At 41.4% G+C, this 21,671-nt stretch overlaps 1 protein-coding gene across 3 annotated transcripts in view; it reads left to right on the top strand.

Moving 5' to 3' along the window:
* The window catches only part of KLHL20 (kelch like family member 20), a 1,442,445-nt gene that overhangs the window by 729,877 nt on the left and 690,897 nt on the right, over nt 1–21,671 (top strand). The gene's annotated exons all lie outside the window — the stretch shown is intronic.

The raw sequence follows: 21,671 nt of genomic DNA, 5'->3' as shown, positions 1-21,671 counted from the left end.
TGGCATATTCTGTTTTGAACCATAGTGGGTCTCAACTTCCACAGCAAGTTTTGAATGTTATTTTGGAAGCTAGAAGGCCTAGTACAAGGAAAGTGTACGCAGATAAATGGAAGAGATTTTTATTTTGGAGTGCAGCAAAGGATTTGGATGTTTCTGAGCCTAATTTAAGTGTGGCTGTTCAATATCTTACTGAGTTACTGGACAAAGGTTTGTCCTTCTCTTCTATTAAGGTTCATGCTGCAGCAATTTCGGCTCACTATGATTGTGACCCACCATTGTTTTCTCATCCTTTGTTCAAGCAATTTCTTAGAGGGGCAAAGAATATAAGACCCCACGTGAGCTCCTACTCCTGCTTGGGATCTCAATTTTGTGTTGGAGAAACTCACTCTACAACCTTTTGAGCCTGCAGCTACTACCGAGTTGAAATATTTATCATGGAAGACTGCTTTTTTGTTGGCCATTACCTCTGCAAAAAGGGTTTCTGAGTTGCAGGCCCTTATGGCAGTTGAGCCTTTCTTAATTTTCCATAAGGATAGGGTATCTTTACGTACTAATCCTTCCTTTATGCCTAAAGTGGTTTCTAGTGTGGCTTTAAACCAAACTATTCATTTGCCTACTTTTTATGCAAATCCCCAAAATAAAGGGGAAAAGATTTTGCACACTTTAGATGTACACAGGCAGTTGCGATATTATTTGGACAGAACTAAAGGGTTCAGGCAGTCTCAGCAGTTATTTGTTTCTTTTGCTTTGAGTTCTCAGGGCAAGCCTGTGTCAAAACAAACTATTTCTAAGTGGATTGGGTTTTGCATTGCTTTCTGTTATTCCCATCATGGCAAGGAGATTCCAGCTGGGATTAGGCCTCATTCCACTAGGGCTACTGCCACTTCGACAGCTTTTTTGAGGGGGGTGGCAACTAAGGATATTTTGGAGGCAGCTACTTGGAGTTCAGTGCATACTTTCTCTAGGCATTATCACCTACCACTTTATTCTAAGTCTAGGGCTGGTTTTGCCACTGCTGTTTTGCAGGGCATTTTGGCAGCTCCTGCTTCCTTATAGTTTGGCCATCCTCCCTTACCTCTGCTTTGGGATTCTACCCAAATGTAAGGACTGCAGCAATGTGAGATGAAGAACATAGTACAGTTTTGTACCTACCATAAATGTAGATGTTCGAAGATCCACATTGCTGCAGTCCAATTCCTCCTCCTTCCCTCTGTAGTTAGAGGCGGTTGTGTGGGTTGGGTTGTCAATATGGTGTATATTGTATATATTGTACATATTTTTAGTGCTAGGATGGTTGGTTGTTTGTTTGCTGTCTTTTGGTTTTGACCTTTCTTTTTAGGGTCTTCTGACATCTGGGGCAAGAAAAGACTGAGGATATGACGTCGGTCATGCGCATTTGTACCCTGACGTCCTGATGTCAGTCAAATGCGCCTTGACCGACGTCAGCCTTATACTTTGATATTCGGGCCGACCGAGGACAGCGGACTACCCAAGTGTAAGGACTGCAGCAATGTGGATCTTCGAACATCTACATTTATGGTAGGTACAAAACTGTACTTTTCTGCCAGGGAAGCCAAACTTCCTGGCAGACAGTCTGAGCAGAAACCTTTCAGATCCACACAAATGGATGCTGGACACCGAAATATTCAGGATGATAACAGCAGTCTGGGGATGTCCTCACATAGACCTCTTTGCATCCCATCTCAATCATCAACTACAGAATTTTTGCACAAGCTTGGAAAGTGGATGCACTATCATTCAGTTGGAGAAACCTCTCGGGATATGCCTTTCCGCCTCTTCCTCTTCTTCCACGGGTATTATTAAAGCTCAAACAGGACAAACCCAAGATGATAATCTTGTTGGCCCCAAATTGGCCTCGACAGTTTTGGTACCCCACTCTGAAAAACCTTTGTCTGGAGCCCCCTTGGGTCTTACCACAGACTCCGAACCTTCTGTCCCAACATCAGGGTCAGGTTCTACACTCCCATGTCAGCACTCTCAGCCTGGCGGCCTGGTTAATCCAGGGCCTTTGATTTCTTCTCTCCTACCCAAGCAGGTTATGGATGTCATTTTAGAAGCCAGACATCCTAGCACTAGAAAATCTTATGCAGGAAAATGGAAAAGATTTTGTTCCTGGATGCAGGCTCAGGATTCTGATCCTCTTCTTCCGAACATTCCTTTAATTTTACTTTACTTGACAGATCTCTTACAAAAGGGTCTTTCTATCTCTTCCATTAAGATACATGCTTCTGCTATTTCCGCTCATTATAATACAGACCCTCCAATCTTTTCCCACCAGCTCATGAGACAATTTCTCAGAAGAGCTAAGAATTTAAGACCTCCTAGATCTCCTCCCATTCCTGCTTGGGATCTCAACTACGTTTTGGAAAAGCTCACCTTGCCTCCTTTTGAGCCTGCTGCCTCTTCTGACATCAAGTTTTTATCTTGGAAAACAGCCATCCTGTTAGCCCTGACCTCTGCCAGGAGAGTTTCAGAGTTACAAGCTCTTATGGCTGTGGAACCGTATATTATTTTTCATTAAGACAGGGTGTCTTTGAGGACTAATCCTACCTTCATGCCTAAGGTGGTTTCCAAAGTGGCTTTAAATCAAACTGTCCATTTGCCAACTTTTTTCCCCACTCCTCAAAATAAAGGGGAAAGGATCTTACATTCCTTGGATGTACACAGACAACTACGTTTTTACCTGGACAGAACCAAGGACATGAGAAAATCAGAGCAATTGTTTGTTTCTTATGCTTCAAGTTCCCAAGGTAAAGCCATTTCAAAACAGACCATTTCCAAATGGATTGCTCATGGAATCAGATTTTGTTATTCACACCATGGAAAGCAAATCCCAGGGAGTATACGGACTCATTCCACCAGAGCTGCTGCCACTTCTGCTGCCTTCCTCAGGGGAGTTCCTACCAAAGACATTTTGGAAGCTGCAACTTGGAGTTCAGTGCATACTTTTTCAAAGCACTACAATCTACCTCTCTACTCTAAGTCTAGGGCAGGCTTTGCCTCTGCAGTCTTGCAGGGCCTTTTAGCCGCCCCTTCTACTTTATGACCACCTCCCTTTCCTTCTGCTTTGGGATTCTACCCTACAGTCATGACTGCAACAGTGAAACACGATGAACATAGTACAGTTGTGTACACCTACCATAAATGTAGATGTTCGAGTGTCTTCACTGTTGCAGTCTGGGTTTCCCTCCCTCCTGTCCCCTCTTATTTTTACTTTTGTGTGGTTCCTTTTTTCACAATTTTTCTGAGGTGTATTTGCAAAGGATATGGGACCTTTCTCATTTTGGGACTCCTGACATCTGGGGCAAGAAAACTGGAGAACATGGCATCGGCTGTCAGCTTTGTACTCCTGGCGCTCTGACGTCAGGGAGCGTGGTTGAACAGCCGACGCCGGACCCAGACTTTGGGATTCTGGCCGACCGAGGACTGCCTGCCGGCAGGGGAGAACCCTACAGTCATGACTGCAACAGTGAAGACACTCGAACATCTACATTTATGGTAGGTGTACACAACTGTAGTTTTCCTAGACTTCAACTCACCTCCTCTACCCATAACCCCCCACATCAGTAGAATTGCCTCATATCTAGTTTGTTGCCAGCAGCTCCGTGTTTTGCTTCTTTCTGTAGCTCCTCTGTTTTTATTGTTAATGTTAGTGTGTGTGTGTTAATTGCTAGTGATGGGTTTGCTTCTCTTCTGTATTGTAGGGTTATCTGGTTGGTTAGTTAGGTTAGTGTAGTTGTTTTTCCCACCCTTAGGGACTTGTTCAGTGTAGTTTGTTGGGAGTTTTAGTGCGCGGGATGGAAAAAGGTTTTACAAAGTGTCTGTCTTGCAGTCATAAGCTTTCCTCTCATTATGCTTCTGACCCCTGTGTGTACTGCCTCAAGGCATTCACCTTGAGTCCCCTTGTGCTATTTGTTAGGGCTTCTGCTCTCCTGTTGTCTGAGAGGAGAGTCTAACTCATTATTAAGAGTCTTCTTCCCTCAGGGTATTCCTCCTCAGCTTCCTCCAGTAAACATGAAAAGGTGAGTCACAAATGTTCTAAGGACTGTAAATCATCTAAGGGAGACTGTAAGCATTCGGCTTCATCTGCTGCTTCTGTTTTCCAGCCAGTCAGTTCCAAAAGTCCCAAGACCTTTGGATCCCCCGGCAGCCTCAGTCCCGTCATAGACTCAAGACACCTTGGAGCTGATCACCTTCGGGACTGGTGTGTCAGAGCTAATCAGCCTTAGAAATGATCTTCTTTGGCTCCTCTGCCTCAGAGTTATTCTCCTTTGGCTTCAATCTCTAGTAAGGCACATTCTCAGACCATCAGTATTGTAATCCGTTTCTTAGCTGGAGGTTTGTTCCATCAGGATGGGGTTTCTCTCCCTTTTCTCTCTCAGTGCCATTTTCTCTAGAGTTTTCATCTTCACCTCTTTGGATCCAAGCTTATCTGGCTCAGACCAGCAGGCTGGACCTGTTGCTCTGTTGACTACCCGTTATATAAACCAAGGTCATTTAAAAAAATCTAATCAATTGTTTGTTTGTCTCATTATCCAAGTCTTAGTTGGGTGCTCCTGTTTCCAAGGTTACTTTGTCCAAATGGCTTTCTGATAGTGTTTCCTTTGGGTATGGTTTGAAGGAAGACTTATTGCATTTCAAACCCAAAGTTCATTCTGTCAGAACTATGGCTACTTTTACATTCTTTTTCTCCAGAGCTGCTTTGGAGGACATTTGTGTAGCTGCAATCTGGGTGAGTCTGTCACACTACAGACTGGATAGCCAGTCCAGGTCTGGGTCTTCATTTTGCACAGTATCCTTCCATGATACCTCCCTAGGGTGTTATGTGACTAGGGATCCTGTCCCACAGGTTAAATCCAGACGGAAAAGACAATATCTGATATGAAACTTGTATTATCACCATAATAATAGATCTGTGTTCTCCATTTCCATCTGGTTCAACTTTCCCCTCCACCAGCTCCCACCTTTTCACAATTCTATTATCACAGGGACAATCAGCCGGTAAGTCCGTCTTCTTGCTTTGGGCTCTTGGCCTTTCTCCCTTGAGGTCTAGATTTGAGTGTTTAGTCGGTGAAGAGGGGAGCAAACTAAATTTGAGCTCCCTTCCCAAATCATCACTTTGGGTAGCACATAATCCACTCACCTTGCCACCCTCTTCACAGCAGTAGAAAAAACCTGCCAATGTAGAACGAATCACACAGCTGACACTGAGAAAAATATACCTCTCTAGTAGTGTCACAGTTATATCTATCCATAACCCCTTCTGACTTGCCTGTAAATTTTCTCCATTCCAGCTTGTTACACTTTCCCAAAGGTGGTAAAGTGTACCTTTGGTATGAGAAGGTCAGTAACCATCAACATAGGACTGATGCTATTAGGTATTTGCAAGCAAGATTGGTAACAATTTTAAAAGATTTTCTTTTTCAGAACGCCAAGGTGACTGCTGATTTTGGGGCTGAAGATGTAGAAGCACTTTTATAAAGACATGACAGTTGAGGTTTAATCTGTTTAGACCTTTGGGGCTTAATGATGGTATTAACTTAGCTTGTTTTTTTGTTGTTTTAACTGAACCCATTACAACATTAAAAGATGTTTGTTATTGAACAAAATTTGTCATGTGGTTAGGCAGATGTATATATTGAGTAGTTCTAATTTCTCATTTTTGTTTGAAGCCCTGATTTTAAATTTGAAAGTTGTTTAGAATGGAATGAGGCTGTATACCAGCTACCAGTGGAGCTTCAGCCTCAAACGCTGGCTCAGGCTCGACTCCCCTGACCTCAAAATCTGAGGCAGTGGTTGTCAGCAATAATTCTTCCAGACAGAAAGACAAGAACAAAAAGAAGCAGCAAGACTGACCAGGTTAGAGAATCTTCTCCAGGTCCTCAACGTAAGAAAACTAGAACTGAAGCAAAGTTTGCTTCTATTCTTTCCTCTTCTTATGTGTCTGTTCATCAGTCAAGGTGTTAATGGACAAGTCTTCTGTTAAACTTAGTAGGTCTGAAATGATGACGTCTCTGTCTGATTCAGCCATGCACAGAATTTTAGGCATTAGATTGTTTAGTACTGCCTACAGAGACTGAATGTGAAAAGCCTTTTTGAAGATCCAGTAAAAGATGTCTGTTATCAGAACCGATAGAGGCACTTCATCTGTATCTACAATTTTAACAAAACCTTCTAAGTTTTCCTCATCAGCCTTTATTGTGACACTTGTACTGAGGAAGCTAAAGTAGAACTACCTGATTCCTATGTCAATATTTACAGATTTGTTTATGGAGACATGATAAAATTAAGTACTTAAAGAGTATGGATTAAAAAGGATTCTGGTGTGGCAGCTAAGGATATGTGGGAAGAGGCTAAACAAAAGATAATACAAAAACTGAGAAATTGGAAGCTCAGTTAAAATGTTTAGTCCCTTTAGTTTTATACACAGGTCAGGCATATTTTGTCAACCAGAGGAGAAGTTGTGGATAGCAATTAATAAAGAGGTGAAAGGTTTTTGTTGGGAGGGGAAGACTGCAAGAGTTAAGCAGGATAAGTTGATTCTTCCAGCAGAACAAGATTGTTTGGGATTGCTTGCTTTGTACGTGTGTTTCACAGCTGCACAGTTAAGGCTTCTAAACATTGTACAACAGAAACCTGTAAACAAAATGAAAAGGGATGATGAAACAGAGGAAGTGCAAGAAACAAGGAGAGACTGGGATTTTGGGTGCATATCCTTAAGGAGAATAACAGTAACACTGTAGAATATTATATTCAGAAAGTATTCTAAGAACTAAGGCAACATGAGAATGGAGAAAGGAGATCCTGCTGATAGGCATGACTACAATTAGGGATACAGACAATAGCCAAGAGGGGACTGGAATTTATTGGGAAAAACTGGCAAAAGAAATAGGGTGTTGGGAGCAAATAATTAGAGAGGGAAAGGTAACAGAAAGAGGCCAAACATTTATTCATAGGTTCATAGGTTCATACTAGGCTATCTGCCCTAGAGCATTTATAAGCCTAGCCAGAGTTGTGTGGCTTTCACCACACCTTAGGTTGAAGAATACTATACCCATTAGTTTGCCGTGCCTCTGTCCAGCAGTGATACAGAGATGATCCCCGGGGTAAACCTACGATCTCCCATCCACTGGTCAAGATTCCTCTTGAACAGAGCCAGCGAGGTGCTCTGTCTCACATGGACCGGGATTCTGTTTCACAGCATAGGGAGTCTCTGGGTGATGAATCTGTCCCTCCAGCACGTCCTATTTATATCCGTGTTGAGGTTTAAGTCTCTTGCTCTTGTGGCTCTGGTGGATTTGGATTTTTTGAGGTGGAGCATGTCCATTAATTCCGGGTTAGACATGGCCTTGTATGTCAGGCACAGGTCACCTCTGAGCAGACGGTATGCGACTGAATAGAGCTGGAGTTTCTTCAGTTGGGCAGCATATGGCATATTTTTGAGCCCCTTTATCCTTTTGGTGAGGAACTTTTGGGGTCTTTCCAATTGCTGCAGGTGTCGGGTAAGATACATTCCGAATGGAGCATTGTACTCAATCATTGGTCTGATAAGTGAAGAGTACAGGGGAACAATGACCTCCCTTGATCTGGATGTGAATCCCTTCATAATCAGGTGGGCAATGTAGAAGGTCCTCCTAACCACTTTGGCAATGTGAGTGTCAAAAGAAAGGTTACTGTCAACTTGGGTCCCCAGGTCCCTGATAACCTCTTCTGTGCTTAATGGATTGCCACCTATGTTACTTGGGGTTACCTTGTTTTTACCAAAGGGTATGACTATACATTTTTTGGCGTTTAGCTTAAGGCCATGGCTCTGGCACCAGTTATCCATTTCTATGAGACCTCTCTGAAGGATATCTGTGTCTGATGGATTTTCAACTATGGCGCCCAGTTTGCAGTCATCTGCAAACTTTGTCAGCCACAATCCTCCTATGTTTGCCTGCACTTCTGAAAAGTAGATGCCGAACAAGAGGGGGCCCAGGACTGAGCCCTGTGGGACACCGCTTGTGACCGGCTTGGAGTCTGACATGGCACCAGCAACTCTAACCCTGTGGGTTCTGTTCTTGAGTCAGTTTGCAACCCATCTTGTGACATATGGGTTTACATTTAAGCTGGTGAGCTTTTCTATGATACCCGAGTGGGGTATTGTGTCGAAAGCTTTTGCAAGGTCAAGGTAGGCTGTGTGAACTGCCTTACCCTCATCAATGGCCTTGGTGACTGTTTCAAAAAAGTCGACCAAGTTCAAGAGGCATGATCTGCCCTTGACAAAGCCGAATTGGGTAGGATCCAATGTCTGTAGGTCCCCTATGTCTTTATTTATGAGTTCCATTATGATCCTCTCCATAGCTTTGCAGACCAGGCTTGTTAAGCGTATGGGGCGGTAATTAACCAGGGTCCGTAGAAGCACCGCCTTTGTGGAGTGGGACCACAGTTGCCATACGCCACTCTTTGGGTACGTATGCTGTGGTAAGGCTAAGATTAAACAGCAGCCTTATGTGTGGGTTTAGTTCCTCATTGAGTTCGTGTAGCACACAGCCGGGGACACCATCCGGTCCCATTGATGCTGTGTTTTTAGCTTTAGAGAGAGCAGCTTTCACCTGGGCATTTGAGATGATTGGGAGGCTACACTCTGCTGGGATAGATATTTCTCCTTTTGGGGGAATTTTCACTGAACCTGTCTGCCAGTATGTTTGCAATGTCTGTGGGTTCAGTGATTTTTGTATCATTTTGGACTAATTCTGAGCATATCTGGGAGTTTCCACCCAGATTTCTAACATAGCTAAAGAAGGCCTTATGATTGTCTTTTGAGTCCTTGGCGATTTTTCTCTCAAAGTTGGCCTTGGATGATTTTATGAGTGATCGTAGTTTTTTACTAGTATTGATCAGAGATGTCTTCCCTTTTAGGGATTTTGCTCTATCTTGTAGTAGCTTTCTCCTCTTGTTGTAAAGTTTGTTTATGGCTGGGGTCCACCAGATCGGGCGCTTGCCTTTGGTGGAAAGGGTCTTGATTTTATTTGGGATTGCTTGATCCATGCAATCCTGGAGGTGCTCGTAGAAAGCATTTGTAAGGGATTCAGCAGCGTGGGTTGTGGTTTCCAATGGCTCAGGGGCCTTGAAGGATACCACACCAGTCTTAAGAAGTGTGAAGTTGGCTTTTGAGAAGTTCTTCACTGTGGTATTTTTTGTTGGGAGTGGGGGCGGGATGTGGATCTCCAGTGAGATTAGTTTATGGTCTGATCTCACCAATGAGGGATATACTTCCGGTGTGGAGCATTTTGTCCCCATGTTTGTGATGATCAGGTCTAGTATATTTTCACCTCTTGTGGGAATGGTGACAAGTTGTTCCATAGCATTTGAGTTTATGAACTCCAGGAACCTTTGGGCTAGGGTATTGGGGCTTGAGTAATGTTCCCAGTCTATGTTTGGGTAGTTGAAGTCACCCAATATGATGGTGTTTGGAGAGACATTTATACTCTCCAGTGTCTTCAGGAAGGCTGTGTGGGGTTCCTGAGTTTGAGAGGATTCCCTATCCTGGATTGTTATCAGAGCATAGGCAAAGAGAAAGAAATAAGTGGATCCTAAGCAAAAGACTGGCAGCGTTTTTAGTAGAAGTCTAGAACATAAGCTGCTGTTAAAAAAGGAATAATTAGTAGAGCATATAAAATATTGCATGATAACTATGAGTCAATCAGAGGAGGTTAGACATAATTGGGAAGAGAGATTGGATAAGCATTTCACAATGGGGGCATATATGTAGGTCTCCCAAATATGCAAAAAAGTCTAGACGATTTAGGATCTTTGCTTGGAAGTGTTTACAATAGGTATTTTTATACTGCAAAGAATTTTTCCTCGGGTAAATAGCAAATATTGGAGGTGTGATGTGGAAGCAAAAGATAATTGGGAACGGGAATATATTTTCTGGAAGTGTAATGATTTGGAAGACTTTAAAAATGCAAAAAGAGAAATCTGTGGTATCCCTTGACGTCTCAGAAAAAAAAACAGTATGCAACCTATACTGGGTCCAAAACAAACCAAGAAGAAATTTTGCAGTGTGGAGGGTGTGATGTTCACTTCCTAAATTAATGTTATGCACTTAGTTCACTTGATAAAAAATCAAACTGTAAAGTGTAACTGTAAAATACGTGCTACAAAATAATCAAATAGAAATAGGAAGTCCACAGTTGAGTTAAAAGTGGAATATCCTTTGTTGAAACACACAAACCAGAGGTTGTAACAAAAAAAAAATCTAGGTAGTTGGCAATAGGCAAGAGGGGGTGGAATTATTGGAGAAAACTGCCAAAAGAACCAAGAACCTGAGACTTTGAAGGATACCACAGGTTTCTCTCTTTGCAGTTGTATGCTGTGAGGCCTTTGCAGTGTTTTATCTGCTCATTGGTTCCCTTAGACTGTAGTGTCTGTCTGTCTGTCTCTGTCTGTCTCTGTCTGTCTCTGTCTGTCTCTGTCTGTCTCTGTCTGTCTCTGTCTGTCTCTGTCTGTCTCTGTCTGTCTCTGTCTGTCTCTGTCTGTCCGTCTGTCTCTGTCTGTCTCTGTCTGTCTCCGTCTGTCTGTCTCTGTCTGTCTCTGTCTGTCTCTGTCTGTCTGTCTGTCTCTGTCTGTCTGTCTCTGTCTGTCTCTGTCTGTCTGTCTCTGTCTGTCTCTGTCTGTCTCTGTCTGTCTCTGTCTGTCTCTGTCTGTCTCTGTCTGTCTCTCTCTGTCTCTCTCTGTCTCTCTCTGTCTCTCTCTGTCTGTCTCTGTCTGTCTCTGTCTGTCTCTCTCTGTCTCTGTCTGTGTCTCTGTCTCTGTCTGTGTCTCTGTCTCTGTCTGTGTCTCTGTCTCTGTGTCTGTGTCTCTGTGTCTGTGTCTCTGTGTCTGTGTCTCTGTGTCTGTGTCTCTGTGTGTGCATCTATGTCTCTGTGTCTCTATCTCTGTGTGTTTTTTCCACCATTGGGACTTTAACATGGAAAATGGCAAGCTGTTCGACTTGCTGGCAGCACCTTCCTGGTAGGAGAATGATGTTGACAAGATTAATCTAGGGAACAGCAATGGTGAGGAAGTTCAGAAACTAGGTACAGACAATTTTGATTATTTTAATAAACTAGAAGAGAAACTGAAGTGCATGAAAGGGTTGTTTTGGTATCAAATTTTCTTGCAATAAAGTCTAGATAAGAAGAAAACTGCCTAAGGGGCTGCCTCTTTACAAGAAGCCTATGTGGAATACGGGTGAAACTCTGATGGCTGAATGGTTTGATACCTTAACCAATGGTAGCTACAACCTCATAAAACTGCTCCTTAAAACTAACCTGGCTACACAGGAGGCAACTAAAGTTGTAATCTCAAAGCTGGAGATGGCTATATTAAATGAGAACCAGAAAGACCTGGATGTTAAGTTTGATTCTCTGAGAGAGAGGGTAAAAAAGCTTTGAACAATCCATTAAAGAACGTAAGCTTAAGAAGATGAGAAAAGGGATCAGGGTGATGAGAATGACCCTGAGAGACTTAATAAAACAAGAAACAAGAATAAAGACAGAGGATTTTTTTTGTTAACTACAGCAACTATAAACGTGGTAACAGAAAATTCAACAGAGGCTACAAAATGTACCACCAACATGACAGCAGACCCCAACAGGTTTTTAGAGAAGGATATCAACGCAGAGAATTGGACAAAGGCATGACAGATGGAACAAATTCCCCACCATCTTCAGAGATGCCTTTAGCTGCCAGCGCACCTCGGAGGTCCAACAAGGGGCAGGGGTACCTAGATCAGAACCAGACCCAGAATCACAGAATGGGCCAGAACTGTCGGAGAGATATATTGGAGGAACACCTAAACCACAACCAGAACTAGCATCAGATCCAGAACCAACAGGACAACTCAGACCACAGACAGAATGGCTACCAACAGCAGCATCTGGAATGCCAAGACCCACACCACCAAGAGGGACATTACAGACATCAACCACAATGCCAACAGGACCAGTACCAATACCATCACCAGGCCTAGTGTCAGAGCTCAAGAGGGCAATACTACCAGATTCGCCAGGAAGACTACTACTACAATCGCCCGAGACACCAGAGGGCACAAGAGTTTCAAGAATCCCCAACCCCAGCCAGAGCTCCTCAGGAAGGCCAGAGAACCAAGCAATGGGCAGGAGTGAGGGAAATGAAGTACTTGGGGGAACCCAACTACACCACAGGACCCAAAATCAAACGGAGGAACCAACCACGATATTAACTTACCCCCTTGTTTGGAATCATTTCAAAAAATAACTTCCTGGCATTGAGATTAGTGTGTTTTCAAAAGGATTAACTTTTGTTCCCCACTGCAAGTCTGACACAACACAAGTATTGGTTGATTTAAAATCCTATATCAAGAAAAATCGAATATGAAAGTTCTGTTCCATGGCAGATCTGATACCACTGAGAAAAAAACTATGGAAGAAATTAAAAAAAAAAAAAAAAACAGTAATTACTGTCCTCCCTTACACCAAACTTTAGCAGCCTTTGAAGTCAAATGTGAAGTGGACATCAAGAAAGTACTGCAAAAACCAGCAGGGAGAAAGTTCTACAACCTTAACAAAGGTGAGAAAAAAGCATTGTTAGAGCTAGTCAGAGAGGAGTCTTGATGTGTTATGAAGACTGATACTGATGCAAGTGGGTAGAAGAAACGCTGAGTTACTTTAGAAGAAATTAAGGCATCGTACAACAACTAGCACACAGCCTGGACTGCACTTTAATGATGGTTTGTTAACAGATAACTTGTTTGACTATCTATAGACACCCTCCCCTCGCTTGGCTAAATTCTTTGGAATCCCTAAGCCACAGAAAAATAGAGAAAACCCTCCTTACAGGCTAGTGGTTGCAAGCGGGGGTCCCTGACCGAAGCTACTGCCATCTACCTGGATTTTTTTGTTATAGCATTTGGTTTGTCTGTTTCAGTAAAGGATTTTCCACTTTTAACTCAGCAGTGGACTACCTACTATTTCTGTTTTATTATTTTGTAGTACATATTTTACAGTTCAGTTTTTATTAGTGAACCAGGTGCATAACCTATTTTAAGGAGTGAACTTCACACACCCCACACTGCGAAATATCTTGCAGACTTTCAAAATGGCTGCAGACTACTCTATCAGAAATACTGGGCGAGTAAACAGGTGTAACTGAGGGAATGATTTTTTGAGCTATGATACAGAATTGGAATTGCGTAGACATAGTAAGGCTTTGCTGGGTCTAATTATGGTGGCTGTCAAAAAAGCAATTACTAAAAAACAGAAGTCAAAGTCTAAACCAACTGTACTGGAAGTGGTGAATATAGTCTCAGGGATAAAACAACTGGAAATGGAATCTTTAGAAATGGGTAGGAGCAAATTACATAAAAAATGGGAATTGTGGGAACGATACATGTAGAGGAGGAATGAGTTTTAAAAGAAGGCAGGATTTGAATGAGCTATGTAATGTTTGACAGTGACTGGATAGATTAGAAGTGATGTATAATGTTTGCAACTAAAATTATGTCAGTATGGTTTGTTTTTATTTATATGAATGTATGATTATCTGTGTCATAAGTTATAATTTAATAAAGATGTTTCTTATTTAAAACATTTACAGATTCATTGATGTTGGCTGTAGAACTGATGTCTGGATCTCAGTCTTCCAAGACTGATTGCTTTGATGATGACTTTGTAGTAGGTGTTGGCAACCACAATAATGATGTGGACATCCCAAGTTCCTTTGGCCTCATGGATGGAGAGTGTCCTTTGTGGGGTTGAGTGTAGTGCTAATGTTATCTGTTATTGGTGCTGATCTTGGAGGGGTTGCCTTTCCAGCCTCAGGATTTGAGACTGTTCAACTTCAAATTTATTACAGTGCTTATTTCCTAAGTACTAAATACATGAAAAAATTGAAACCGATTGTAAACAATGTACAACGTTAATGTGTTTTTTTTATACAAATAATGAAATATTAAACACAAGTCTCCAAAGCAGATTATAACCTCTTATGGTATGGTATAAATAGCTTTATTGCACCTCTCCCCTCAGATGGAACCGGTAACTATGCCAGGCTTTACACCAGTGCCCTATACTAGTACCTGTATAACTGCATTGACTCGGCAGTACCCGTTAGGACCAAAACAAGCTCATCAAAGAAAAGCAAACCTGCCTGGTGGACAACTACCATTAAGAGGCTTTACAATAGAAGGAAGAAACTGCTGTCCAAAAGTAAGAAGGAGCGTGCTGTAAACTGGAGACTGTCGCACCTCAGCTTAAATAATCAAATAAGGCTTCTTTTGAAGTCCTCCAAGGCAAACTATGAATCCAAGTTAGCTTCCTCAGTCAAAGGCAACCATAAGGTATTCTATAGTTACATCTGTAACCTAAAAGGTTAAGGCTCAGATTTGCTCCGAACTGGTAGTTAATGGTAACACATATGCTGAGCCAGTGAACATAGCTAACCTGCTAGCCAACAAGTTCAGTGAAAACTTGACTCCCCTGTCCCCCGCCACGCATACTTCATGACATTCCTACCACCTCCCCCCTACCTTATATCTCTAAAGAGCAGGCCGTAAACTCCCTCTCTAAGGCCAAAAACACACTATCAATGGGACCTGATAACATCCCAAGCTGTGTTCTACATGGGCTCAAACAAGAAGTAACATCACCATTGGCCTCTCTTTTCAGTCACAATCTAAGCACCAGCTTCATTCTGGCTGAATGGAAAATGGCCATCTTTCTCCACCTGCACAAAGGTGGTGCTTTTACTGACCCCGGAAACTACCAACCTATTAGCCTGACTAGCCTTATCTGCAAGGCCAGAGAGAGAATCATCATGGACCTTATCAACAAAGATATAGGTAATCTCCAACCAGAAGCTCCTACCCAGTTTGGATTTGTCAAGGGGAGATCATGCTTGTTAAACCTGGTGGACTTCTTCAAGACCGTCACAAGGGCCCTGGATGAGGGGAAATCTGTGCATACAGCCTATCTAGACCTGACCAAGGCATTTGACACTATCCCTCAGTCAGGCATCATTGACAGACTCTCCCAGCTAGGCATCAACCCTTGTATCATAAGGTGGGTTGTGAACTGGATCTCTGATAGAACCCATGCAGTCAAAATAGGGGAATTCACCTCCAACAGCAGACCCATTACTAGTGGTGTTCCACAGAGATCGGTCCTGGGACCTCTACTGTTTGGAATCTCTTTCTCCGAAGTACAAGCTAAAACCAAGGGACTGTGGCTGACAAAGTTTGCTGACGACTGCTTACTGGGTGTGGTCATAGAATCTCCAAATGATGTTAAGATCCTTCAAGAAAGTCTTACGCAAACAAATGATTGGTGCCAAAGTCGTGGCCTCAAACTCGATGCAAAAAATGTATGATCATCCCTTTTGGCAAGAGCAATGTTCCTGCAAATTATCACATCAATGGCAATACCTTAAGTATGCACTCAGTGGTGAGAGATCTGGGCAGTGAGGTTGACAGCAACCTTGCTTTTGATCACCATGTGTCCAAAGTGATAAGAAGGGCATTCTGTCTAGCTCACCTCATAAGTAAGGGCGTTGCCTCGAGAAAAAGTGAAGTTATCACCTCCGTGTACTCTTCACTCATTAGGCCAGTAATTGAGTACAAATGCCCCTTTTGCATGTACCTTTCAAAGTACCTGCAGTAGTTGGAGAGACCACAAAGGTTCCTCACAATGAAAATTCAAGGTCTTCAGCCACTATCCTATGTGGATCGGCTGAAATCACTGTCACTTTATTGTGTTTCATACAGACTACTCATTGGCGATCTTTACCTTGCATACTTTATTGGAAATGCTGCCTATCTGCAAGTCAAATGGCACATGGGTTACTCTCTTTAAAGACCTAAACCTGGTATGTGACCTCAATAGAACCTGCTGGAGTGGCACATTTGTCTCCCAGAGATTACCACACCTTTGGAATAGACTCCCACTTCACATCAAACAGAGCACCTCAGAACCTGGCAAAATTTCAAGCCCCTGTAAACCCTGAGAACACTTGCAGAACTGTTCACAGAAATCCTGTACAAGCATATTAATAGCTGCATAGAGGCCGCTGTACCCACCAGGAAGAAGTACAGAAGTAACTCGAAAAACAAGCCACCCTGGTGGAATCACAAAATCAATCAGATATATAACAGGAGGAAGAAAATCATGGCAAAAATTAGGAGGTGCAGCATCCAGCAGGATAAAAGCTCTGTCATTAAACTAAACAAACAACTCAGTGGACAAGTAGTCTACCAAAACCAAATTTGAGGTAAGTTTGGCCTCCCAGGCCAAGGACAACCACAAAGCATTCTTTAGCTATGTCTACAACCTCAAAAGTAATGCACAATGTACGCAGAGCTCATTGTAAATGGAGCCACCTATACTGAGCCAGAAGATATAGCAAACCTCTTAGCTGATAAATTCAGCTCCAGCTTTACTCCTCTCTCCCCCCCAACCTTCTCTCAGAAAATATCATCAAATATAATTTTCCCTGCTATCACTAGGGAACAGGTCCTTAATGCTTTCTCTAAGACCAAGAACACTGCATCAGTGGGCCCAGACAGTGTCCCAGGATGCCTTCTAAATAGCATGAAACATGACCTATCAGGGCCTCTGGAATTATTATGTAACTGTAGCTTCCAAACAGGATTCGTGCCTCATGAATGGAGAAAGGCAGCAGTCATCCCTCTGCACAAAGGTGGCCATCTACAGACCCTGGAAACTACAGACCCATAAGTCTCACTGGGTAAAGCTGTGGAAAGAATTATCATGGAGATGATCAACAGAGATATAGTAAACCTCCAGACACTGGACCAACCCAATTTGGTTTTGTCAAGGGAAGATCATGGCTACTCCACCTGGTTGACTTCTTTGAGAAGGTCACCAAAGCAATGGATAAGGGCAGAATCATTCATACTGCCTACCTTGACCTGGCCAAGGTATTTGACACAATACCCCACTTGGGCATTGTTGACAAACTCAAGAGGTTAGGTACAAACCCGTATGTTACCTGGTGGATAGCCAACTGGCTCACAGACAGGACCCAGGAAGTTAGAACTGGGGAGTCCACCTGTACAAAGAGGCCAGTCACAAGTGGAGTCCCTCAGGGATCAGTCTTGGACCGCTCCTTTTTGACATTACTTCTCAGAAGTCAAGACCAATGTCAGTGGTCTCTGGCTGACTAAATTTGCAGATGATTGCAAATTAGGAGTCATCCATCCCTGTTAACTGTCATATTGACAACACACCCCTTAAGAGTTGACCCAGTAGTCAGGGACTTAGAGACACACACAGATAGTAATCTAGCCTTTGATCATCACTTGTCTACTGTGGTGAGGAAATCATTCTATTGGTGCGCAACTTATAGACAAAGGTATGGCATCCAAGTCCAAGGAAATCATTCTTCCACTGTATTCGGCATTCATCAGGCCTATCATTGAGTACAGTGCTCCCCTTTGTATGTGCCTAACCAGGCATCTCCAACAACTGGAACGTCCACAAAGGTTCCTCATTAAAAGAATACAGTGTGTAAATAATATGTCCTATGCAGACTGCCTCAAGGCCCTATCCCTGTATTCTGTCTCCTACAGGCTTTTGAGGGGATATCTATGCCTGGCATATACAGGGCATTGTCAGATTCCACTTTGATGGACCTCCTGCATCTCCACAAAACAAACGGTACCAGAATTACCCGTTGTAAAGACTTAAACCTCACCTGTAATATAAAAAGGACCTGCTGGAGAGATAGGTATGTATCCCAGAGACTACTCTGTCTATGGAACAGGCTCCCCATCCATGAGAAGCAGAATTCCTTCCTAATCCAATTCAAGTGCAACGTGTACAGTTTGATGGGAAACCAGGAATTCATCCCTTGTTTAACAACTATGTCTCTGATGGAAACCGGTAACCTGTAAATGGTTAATCTCCCAGGCCCATGCTTACACTTATCAAGGGTATCAGAACTCATCAGAGATTTGGGATACATGGCTAGGCTTAAAAAAGCCCTTGTGTGTGTTTGCCTAGTAAACACCTATGAATCTGTTGGCCCTCTTCAAGCACACTCTGGGTAATTGGATGGGTAACTGTAAATTCACCCCACGGGTTCTGCCAGTGTTCCTCTTGGACAGGGGCAGTAGGTGCTGTTCATGGTAACAAGGCTAAAATTTCGTTAGGCTTGTAAGGGCCCTTGGGCCATTAGCCTAGTAATTTCCTATGATCTTGCGAACTTTTATTAAACGTTGACAAAGTGCAAGTAAAGGGTGCCTAAAACATCCAGGTTCACATCTGCCAAATGCTCTTAAATTTGACATTATGGAACATGGAAGAAAACCTCTGAATCTTCATATAAAATAAGTTTATCACATCAAAAATCTGTCAAATTGAAAAACTAATGATCACTTCAGATGCTTCAAATTGTTCACCAAAACATATAAATTGAATTTAGCAGTTCAGAAAACAAGCTCAGAAATTGCTATCTTTCCTATTGCTGTAAACTGCAAAAATGGTATTTTAAATACAGCATCATTGCTGTCAAAGTACAAGTTGCAGAAACAAAACAGAGCAACAATAGTACCACACTGCGGTTTGCAGACAAAAATTAGTAGTGGGTGACCATCAGATAATAATCAAACCACCAAGGCTTGCACCTGATCCCCTCTGCAGCGCAACTCCTTGGCACTACAGGACCATACAGTGCTCAGCATCTCCCATGGTGAGCAGCGAAAATGAACTCTGCCAGCTTTATAAAAAATCCTGCAGTTTGAAGATGAAAAATTAAGGCAGAAAAATGCCAACCGATCTCCCACTGCCAGAGCCCCACATCTCATTAGCTTGTCATCTCAGCAACTTCTCAGCTATGCAAGACCACACACAGTACTGCAGTACAAAATAACACAGACTCTGCTTGAATAGTACAATCCAAATGCCCAGCACAACACTAGTTCGATAAAAAAAAATCTAAATTATTATTATTTAACATTTGTTTGCCAGGATGGTCCGACTGGACAGCTAGTGTCCATTTTCAGCGGAGTCCTGGGGAGAAAAGCTGCAGAAAATTGTTATGTAATATGAGTGATATGAGTAATATATGTAATGGCAATCAAGGTATAGATGTAGAAAGGTTAACATCCTAGTAAATCAAGGTATAGATGTAGAAATGTTAACATCCTAGTAAATCAAGGTATAGATGTAGAAAGGTTAACATCCTAGTAAATCAAGGTATAGATGTAGAAAGGTTAACATCCTAGTAAATCAAGGTATAGATGTAGAAAGGTTAACATCCTAGTAAATCAAGGTATAGATGTAGAAAGGTTAACATCCTAGTAAATCAAGGTATAGATGTAGAAAGGTTAACATCCTAGTAAATCAAGGTATAGATGTAGAAAGGTTAACATCCTAGTAAATCAAGGTATAGATGTAGAAAGGTTAACATCCTAGTAAATCAAGGTATAGATGTAGAAAGGTTAACATCCTAGTAAATCAAGGTATAGATGTAGAAAGGTTAACATCCTAGTAAATCAAGGTATAGATGTAGAAAGGTTAACATCCTAGTAAATCAAGGTATAGATGTAGAAAGGTTAACATCCTAGTAAATCAAGGTATAGATGTAGAAAGGTTAACATCCTAGTAAATCAAGGTATAGATGTAGAAAGGTTAACATCCTAGTAAATCAAGGTATAGATGTAGAAAGGTTAACATCCTAGTAAATCAAGGTATAGATGTAGAAAGGTTAACATCCTAGTAAATCAAGGTATAGATGTAGAAAGGTTAACATCCTAGTAAATCAAGGTATAGATGTAGAAAGGTTAACATCCTAGTAAATCAAGGTATAGATGTAGAAAGGTTAACATCCTAGTAAATCAAGGTATAGATGTAGAAAGGTTAACATCCTAGTAAATCAAGGTATAGATGTAGAAAGGTTAACATCCTAGTAAATCAAGGTATAGATGTAGAAAGGTTAACATCCTAGTAAATCAAGGTATAGATGTAGAAAGGTTAACATCCTAGTAAATCAAGGTATAGATGTAGAAAGGTTAACATCCTAGTAAATCAAGGTATAGATGTAGAAAGGTTAACATCCTAGTAAATCAAGGTATAGATGTAGAAAGGTTAACATCCTAGTAAATCAAGGTATAGATGTAGAAAGGTTAACATCCTAGTAAATCAAGGTATAGATGTAGAAAGGTTAACATCCTAGTAAATCAAGGTATAGATGTAGAAAGGTTAACATCCTAGTAAATCAAGGTATAGATGTAGAAAGGTTAACATCCTAGTAAATCAAGGTATAGATGTAGAAAGGTTAACATCCTAGTAAATCAAGGTATAGATGTAGAAAGGTTAACATCCTAGTAAATCAAGGTATAGATGTAGAAAGGTTAACATCCTAGTAAATCAAGGTATAGATGTAGAAAGGTTAACATCCTAGTAAATCAAGGTATAGATGTAGAAAGGTTAACATCCTAGTAAATCAAGGTATAGATGTAGAAAGGTTAACATCCTAGTAAATCAAGGTATAGATGTAGAAAGGTTAACATCCTAGTAAATCAAGGTATAGATGTAGAAAGGTTAACATCCTAGTAAATCAAGGTATAGATGTAGAAAGGTTAACATCCTAGTAAATCAAGGTATAGATGTAGAAAGGTTAACATCCTAGTAAATCAAGGTATAGATGTAGAAAGGTTAACATCCTAGTAAATCAAGGTATAGATGTAGAAAGGTTAACATCCTAGTAAATCAAGGTAGAGATGTAGAAAGGTTAACATCCTAGTAAATCAAGGTAGAGATGTAGAAAGGTTAACATCCTAGTAAATCAAGGTAGAGATGTAGAAAGGTTAACATCCTAGTAAATCAAGGTATAGATGTAGAAAGGTTAACATCCTAGTAAATCAAGGTATAGATGTAGAAAGGTTAACATCCTAGTAAATCAAGGTATAGATGTAGAAAGGTTAACATCCTAGTAAATCAAGGTATAGATGTAGAAAGGTTAACATCCTAGTAAATCAAGGTATAGATGTAGAAAGGTTAACATCCTAGTAAATCAAGGTATAGATGTAGAAAGGTTAACATCCTAGTAAATCAAGGTATAGATGTAGAAAGGTTAACATCCTAGTAAATCAAGGTATAGATGTAGAAAGGTTAACATCCTAGTAAATCAAGGTATAGATGTAGAAAGGTTAACATCCTAGTAAATCAAGGTATAGATGTAGAAAGGTTAACATCCTAGTAAATCAAGGTATAGATGTAGAAAGGTTAACATCCTAGTAAATCAAGGTATAGATGTAGAAAGGTTAACATCCTAGTAAATCAAGGTATAGATGTAGAAAGGTTAACATCCTAGTAAATCAAGGTATAGATGTAGAAAGGTTAACATCCTAGTAAATCAAGGTATAGATGTAGAAAGGTTAACATCCTAGTAAATCAAGGTATAGATGTAGAAAGGTTAACATCCTAGTAAATCAAGGTATAGATGTAGAAAGGTTAACATCCTAGTAAATCAAGGTATAGATGTAGAAAGGTTAACATCCTAGTAAATCAAGGTATAGATGTAGAAAGGTTAACATCCTAGTAAATCAAGGTATAGATGTAGAAAGGTTAACATCCTAGTAAATCAAGGTATAGATGTAGAAAGGTTAACATCCTAGTAAATCAAGG

The sequence above is a fragment of the Protopterus annectens genome, chromosome 10.part0, assembly GCF_019279795.1.
Source record: "Protopterus annectens isolate FY-2018-M chromosome 10.part0, PAN1.0, whole genome shotgun sequence".
In the NCBI taxonomy this organism is placed as follows: domain Eukaryota; kingdom Metazoa; phylum Chordata; order Ceratodontiformes; family Protopteridae; genus Protopterus; species Protopterus annectens.
Note: the sequence above shows the minus strand (reverse complement) of the source record. Positions and strands in the feature narration are given on the sequence as shown.